This window comes from Carassius auratus, unplaced genomic scaffold, assembly GCF_003368295.1.
Source record: "Carassius auratus strain Wakin unplaced genomic scaffold, ASM336829v1 scaf_tig00217716, whole genome shotgun sequence".
In the NCBI taxonomy this organism is placed as follows: domain Eukaryota; kingdom Metazoa; phylum Chordata; class Actinopteri; order Cypriniformes; family Cyprinidae; genus Carassius; species Carassius auratus.
In genome coordinates this window covers 20,298-28,002 of record NW_020529206.1, presented here as the reverse complement: position 1 = coordinate 28,002, position 7,705 = coordinate 20,298, and the positions used below count along the sequence as shown (strand labels likewise).

General features: G+C 39.1%; 1 pseudogene; it reads right to left on the bottom strand.

Annotated features, from left to right (window-relative positions):
• Positions 1-264: 264 nt before the first annotated feature.
• On the bottom strand, positions 265-1,483 carry LOC113102392 (phosphatidylinositol 3,4,5-trisphosphate 3-phosphatase and dual-specificity protein phosphatase PTEN pseudogene; annotated as a pseudogene).
• Positions 1,484-7,705: the final 6,222 nt, after the last annotated feature.

Sequence of the window (7,705 nt, the reverse complement as noted above, 5' to 3'; positions counted from 1 at the left end):
AATCATATTAAAGGTTTATAATCCTTATTTAAATTTATAAACTACAAATGTTAAGCAACAAAGGCCTCTAAATTACTCGACAAGGCCTACTTGACCCTTGATCTCTCGGCCTGCAAACAATGCCACAGCACTGAACTTGGGTTCATTTGAAACTGCACAACACATTTGGTCTAAAATTTTATTGAACCCCATACTTATTTTGTAAATTACCATTCAGTATGTTTATTGTATATAGGTTTGTGTATTTGTATATATGTTGTCCACTCAAATTAATTTTAAACTAACAGCAGGTTTTAGCAGGGCCCAACTCAGCATTTCAATGGATTCTCTCTTTGTGTGTATCTGTGTGTGGGTGTTTGAAAGAGAGAGAGAGGCCTCCAAGTTGGATGGTTCCTCCACTAATTTTGTGAAATACAGCTTCACCTTGAAGTTTGGAGAGAAGTATCTGTTGGCTTTATCCTTATTGGCTTTATCCAAGTTGTTCTTGGCTAAAGTCAGGATTAGATAATCCTTATCATTCTCTCCCCATTCTGTGGTTTGTTTTCCATCCAGTTCCTTCACTAAACCTCCATTTTCAACCTTCTCTAAGCTCTCATCCGGTTTCAGGGACGAAGAAGGTGTTCACCCAGAAGTGAAACATCTTATCCTTTTTCAGCATCTTGTTCTGCTTGTGGAAGAACTCCACCTTGATGTCTCCGCTCACAGGCAGTGGCTGTGGAAAATCAAAGTACATGTACTTCTCCTCTCGCCTTGTGTGCACTGGATTAGATGTGTGGATTTTCACTTTCAGTTGGTACACCACAAACTGAGGATCCCAATGCCAATTGGTTTTTCTGAACCCATGTGGAATCTGCTCACTCTTGCTTTTTACAGCAGAATCCCTGCAAGTCCCTCCACTGAACATAGGCACGGTCTCAAACACCATCTTGTGTAGTACACATATCGCCTCTGGCTGGGAATAGTTACTCCCTTCTTGTCTCTGGTTCTAACTTCACCATAGAAGTCCAGAGCCTCTTGTGCTTTTTTGAATTTGCCTCGGTGTAACAGGCAGCCACATGATTGTCATTTTCACTGAGCCACTTATCTAAATCTTCACAGAAAGGTTTGAAAATCTTTGCAAATAATGAAAGGGTTAGGCCGTCCATCATCATCACAGCCTCCAAAGCGCTGCTTTGCCTTCGTGACATCCGTTCTTTTAGGTTTAATAAGTTCTAACTGAGGAGGATTGTGATCCTCAAATGGATACTGTGCAACTCTGCAGTTAAATTTGGCAACATCATAATGTCTTTCTGCACATAGATTATATATCTTGTAATGATTTTTATGCTTCAAATGCAAGAATCGCACTACATCATCTATGTTGTTTCTGTAGACACCTTCAAGTCTTTCAGCTGGAAAGCCCATAGCTATGATGCAGTTAAATTTGGCAGTATCATAATGTCTTTCCGCACATAGATTATATATTTTGTAATGATTTTTATTAGGGGTGTAACGATAAGCGTATTCGTATTGAACCGTTCGAGTACGAGGCTTTCGGTTCGGTACGCGGTAAGCATTATGTACCGAACGGTTCGTTGGACTAATTAATTATATTTGGAAAAAATAAATAAATTGTGAAATATAATGATATGCGTTCAACAAGGTAGCCCAATAACCCAAACGACGTAACAGGCAACGCCCCTGACACCCCCGAAGAAGAAAAAAACACCAACTTATATGTTTATGTTAGGCTACTCAGTCAGGCGCTCGCTCACTCAGCACGCGCTGAAGGCTCGTTGCAAAATGGCCAATGCGTTTAACAGACCAGAAATAGAAGATCCTCCAGTAACCAACAGGTCTGGTGTTTGGGTGCACTTTACCAATCGATCGGGGCATCCAAACAAGCACAGAAATCAAAATGGACTAGTACTGTGTCGGAATTTCCTGAGCAGTACGATACAATTAACAGGCCTGCACGTTATTAGATAGAAGAACTGTTATAAATAGAACGTATGCACGGGCAGTTTTGAAAACTCCACCTACTTTGCTCTTGGCATAGTGCAGCGCAAATCGCGTTGTATCTGAAGGGCAACGCTGAGCCCAGGGTCCAGTGCCGCGCATACCGCGTCCTGTGTGAAAGACCCTTTAGCCATTTTGCAACGAGCCTCAGCGCGTACTGAGTGAGCGAGCGCCTTACTCTGTAGTGGAAAACGCAGGTTTTAAGAACATGCTTAATGTAATTGAGCCCCGTTACAATATTCCTTAACGAGCCCATTTCAGCCGGACCGTAATTCCTGCTTTAGTTATAGAGTTCCATATAAAAAGTTACATCTTTGTATTTGTTCATAACTACTACAACAATCTAACATTTAAAAAAATTTTTTATAAGGAGCTGTTTTTGTTTTATACAGTATGCTGCTAAGAAAACACCATAGAAGATGGGTAAAGAATAGCTCCATCATTGTTCAATGTAAAAAATAAATAAATAAACATACTTTGTTAGTTTTAATAAATAAAAACATTTTTTAAAAATCAAGGAAATTTATCTGCCAATTTTTTCTTTTTGCTGTATCTAAAACGTACCGAACCGTACCGAACCGAACCGTGACACCAGTGAATCGTATCGAACCGAACCGTGAATTTTGTGAACCGTTACACCCCTAATTTTTATGCTTGATTTTTAGGCTCCACTTTAAATCTCCTCTTTCACTGTCTGTACAAGACACAGTAAAATCATGCTCATATTTGTAAACTGCAAATGTTCAGCTTTAATTTGATACTAAATATGTGAAAATAGCTTAAGATTTGGCTCATTTACAACCATTTTGGTGAGAATAGGTCCACAATTAAGCTTTGAATGACCTTGACAAGGCTTACTTGACCTCAACGCACAACACTGAGGTTGGGCTAGACTCAAACTGCACAACACGAGCTTTCCAACGATGTGATACACATTCTGATTGAATATTGTTTTAATGAACAACTAGATAAAAAAAACGTTTGTCAAGACAAACTTTAAGTTGGCTTGAGAAAGCCTGACCAGAAAGTTTGAAAAGTTTGAAAATGTGAAAAGTATAAAAAGATTTAAAAGTTTAAGAAGTTTAAAAAAGACAGTGATTAACATATTGCTAGCATAACAAGAAAGTGACTACCATGTCATTAGCATGATTAGCAAAGTTGCTAGCATGTTGCTAGCATGATTAGCAAGTGACTGGCATGTACTTAGCATGATTAGCAAGGTATCTAGCATGTCGCTACCATAATTAGCAAGTGACTAGCCATGTCGCTAGCATGATTAGGAAGTTAATTGCATGATTTTAACATGATTATCATGATGCTAGAATGTTTCTAGCATGATTAGCATGCGACTAGCATGTTGCTAGCATGATTAGCATGTTGCTAGCATGTTTCTAGCATGATTAGCATGTTTTGCTAGCATGATTGGCATGTTGCTAGCATGACTAGCATGCGACTACCATGTTGCTAGCATGATTAGCATGTGACTAGCATGTTGCTAGCATGATTTTACCATGATTAGCATGTTGCTAGCATGTTTCTAGTATGATTTGCATATTGCTAGCATGTCGCTAGCATGTTTCTAGCATGATTAGCATGTTTCTAGCATGGCTAGCATGTGACGCATGTTGCTAGCATGATTTTAGCATTTTGTTAGGATGTTTCTAGCATGACTAGCATTCGACTGGCATGTTGCTAGCATGATTTTAGCATGATTAGCATTTTGCTAACATGTTTCTAGCATGACAAGCATGTGACTAGCATGTTGCTAGCATGATTAGCATGTTGCTTGCATGATTAACATGTTGTTAACATGTTTCTAGCATGACTAGCATGCGACTAGCATGTTGCTAGCATGATTTTAGTATGATTAGCATGTTGCTATCATGTTTCTAGTATGATTAGCATGTTGTTAGCATGATTTTAGCATGATTAGCATATTATTATATAAATAGATCTATTATAAATAGATAGATAGATAGATAGATTAGATGAGTTTGAATGAGTTTAAATTGATTAGCATCAAAGCTTGATTGAGTCTAATGGGATTTGGAGCTTGGGTCATCTGAACATCCTGTCAATGAAAGTCTATGGGCATTTTTATGATTTTTTATATTAATTTTTAAGAAAACCGTAACTCAAACCAGTCTGAAAAGATATAGCACACCAAGTCAGAACATTATGAAGGTCTGACCCGAGTTTGGAGTATGTAGCTTGAACGGTCTAGGAGGAGTTATGCCGCGTTTCCACCGAATTTACCCGGAACATTTGTACCAGGAACTTTTTTTCCCAGGAACTTTTTTCCCCCCAGACCTGTTGCTTTCTGCGTTTCCACCGCGGTGTAAAGTACCGGGTAGATTAGGCAAATAGACTGGTGACATAGGTCTGCGCGCGTTTCTCAATAAAAAGTATGCTGATTTTGGACGTGCATCACGGTAGTTAGTTCTGACTTCCTACATTCGTCTTGGGATTGTGATGTCGGCGACTACGCAAGTCCGGTAAATCTATAAACAGCAGCGTACTTGATAACTTCAGTCTGCTCGTCATGGCTACTGCAATTTTCCTTACTGTATTACAATAAAACGAAATATGATATCAAATACTACTGCCTCCTTTCGTTTTCATTTAAGCATAATAACAGCTGCAGAAATGTACTTAGTTCAGGGAAATGTGTATATGCAGCCATAACAATGAAACAAAATATTATATAAATTTGCCTTTTTTATTTTCATTTTAACATATAGATAAATTGAATACAGACCAAAGAAAACCTGTTAGATTTACCCCGCAGCTGAATTATATGTTATGTTTAACCACTAAAGACACATCAGAGCCAGGGGCACATATCAGAAGGTCTATCCCAGGAGAGGCTGCTCTCTGCAGATACATGAGGACTGAGCTCCCGCTGATCGAGTGGAGCTTACCGTCTACGAGATCGGCGAAACACATTTTTTAAATAGGCACTGTCTTTATAAAAAACCATAGATTTGAGTTTTAAACAACTACTTCTCGCCTGAAATACTTTTAAAATTACATTTCATGACACAATAACAGTAATATTTGAAAATGATCCGAATAAATGGTGGTTGAACTCCACCAATGCTGCGTGAACTCAGAACGCTTTGGCTACTGCAATTTTCCCCTCAGTATATTTACAACAAAACGAAATAGGATATAAAATACCACTCCCTCATTTCGTTTTCATTTAAACATAATAACAGCTGCAGAAATGTACTTAGTTCAGGGATATTATTTTGAACAATACTGTATGTGTGTGATTGAATTTTCTTGCTTGATATTGTCCTGACAATCATTTATTTGTAAAATATATCATAACCTGGTAATAGGAATCATCTCCGGAATTAGACCCTGCAAGGCAGGAAAATTCGGTAGTGGTGGGCAGAGCGAGGCTTCATGAAACACTGAAACAGTTGAAGCAAAGTGGCGTATTTGTTTCGAGGCTTCGAAACTTTACCGACACCCGTCTCCACGGTGACACCTAGTGGCCAATTGCCCATGTTATCTGAAACAACTTTGACAACAAGCCATTTAAAAATAAATAAAAATATTTTGTTTTCGTTAATGTGGTGATATTTTAAAATCCTATAATAATATCCTATATAATCCTATATCATAATAATAACTAGGTTATTTTGGTCATGAAAAATGAATAAAACAAATAAATCCACAATGGTCTAATTTTTTTTTTTTTTTTAAGATTTTTATTCAAATATATTAATTGCTCTGCTGTGGAAGGGCTTAGCCTACTTCTTTTTTTACTGATAATTTCTCCAGCCTTAGAAAAAATCCTCTCACAAGGGACACTTGTTGCTGGCATGCATAGATATTTTTTAGCAAGGACATACAAATGAGGAAAAATCACAGCTCTCTCTTTCCAGTAACTTAGTGGATCATGGGCTCTTGGCAAAAATGCATCTTTTAGGTACTTTTTAACTTCTACTGTGGCATCTGCTGTGGCACTGTGTATCGCCTGGGTTTCATGGATACGACTATCAAAAAGTTCCCATAAACTGTCCTGGGTTTCTGTTGTTGATGTTGTTGTTGATGATGATGATGATGGGCCTGATGTTGACTGTGGCTCTGAATGAAAGTAAAAACAACAATTAGTTACTAAGTCTAAACTGACAGCATATATGAAGTATAAGTCACATAATTATTCAGATGACATAACTCCATAATGTCAGATGAAGAGTGAAACTGCTTACCAGGAGTTGCTGTGTTTGAACGCATCAGCGAAGCACACTCCAGTGTGATCTGCTTTTCAGCCTCCTGGGCTTTGGCAGGATTTCCAAAACCCACATTTTTGAACCTTGGGTCCAGCAGTGTAGCCAGAGCCAAGGCTCTGAATGACTCGTACCCACCACATCTTGAGTGCAGACCTTCTTGCAGGTGTGTGCCTGTTCAAAACACAAGCAAACCATATTGGTTATATTGATAAAAAATAATATGACAGTTGTGGCCAATACATTACATACAGTAGTATGGTCATTGTGGCCTACCTAATTGTGCAGTTGATTCCTGTGCTGATTGGCCTTTTTTCTGCGATAGCTTGTGTTGCAACATCCTGTAAAGTGGTATGAGCTTTGAAGCAGACACTCTCTGTTCCTCTGACAACTCTGTCGTTGCGAGTTTGAAAGGCTGCAGTAGTGACAATGATTCTTGTATAATGTTATACTCAAAACTTGTCAGCGGAGCAGTATCACTGTTTAAATTTGATAGCGCTGCACCCACTGGCTCTCGTTGCTCATACAAGCGCTGCAACATGTCGTAAGTGCTGTTCCATCTTGTGTCCACCTCCTGCATCAGTTTCAGAGCTGGTCTGCCCATCAAGCCCTGCATCTCCACAAGCTTGTCCTTTGCTTTGCAGCTGGATCTAAATAACCCCACTATCTTTCTGGCTTTCTGTCGTATTTCATTGATGAGTGGGGTTTGATCTAGGGCCTTTTTTACAATTAAATTTAAATTGTGGGCAAAACATGGGACATGCCGAAGGTTCAGTAGCTGGGCACTTAAGATCATGTTGGATGCATTATCAGTCACCATACACTGAACTTTGGTGGTTATTCCCCACTCGGCCATTAGCAAAGCTTTAGCCTCCATGAGATGCTGGGCTGTGTGTGTTTGGTAAAACCTCCTTACACCCAGTACAACAGTTGCCAGCTTTGCCTCTGGTGTTATGTAGTGGCAAGTAACACCAAGGTATCCGTCCATATTAATGGAGGACCACATGTCAGCTGTAAGGCTAATAAAATCTGCCTTTTTTAGGTCCTCCATTGTCTTCTCCTTAGAAATGTTGTACCTTTCGGTTACCATCGTTTTAAGTGCCTTCCGGGATGGGAGGACATAGCTTGGATCAAGTTTGTTCACAAAAGCCATGAAACCCTCATCCTCCACGATAGTGAAGGGCTGCAAATCCTTTACCACCATGTCTACAAGAGCCTCATCCAATTCCCTCTGTCTGCCTTTTAAAAGAAAATAAAGATAAAAGATTAAAAGTACTTTCACAAAACTAAATTTCCAAAAAAATAAAAGCTTTTTCAAGTTTGGAAAAGTTTATGCTCAGTGTGCAAAGACAGATCAAATACAATATAAAATTAAAGCTGCAAGCAGCGATGAACGGGCCCTCGCACCCGGGCTCCCCGCCAGCGAGTGGCATTAGTAAAAAGGTTAACGGTGAGAAATATGCATT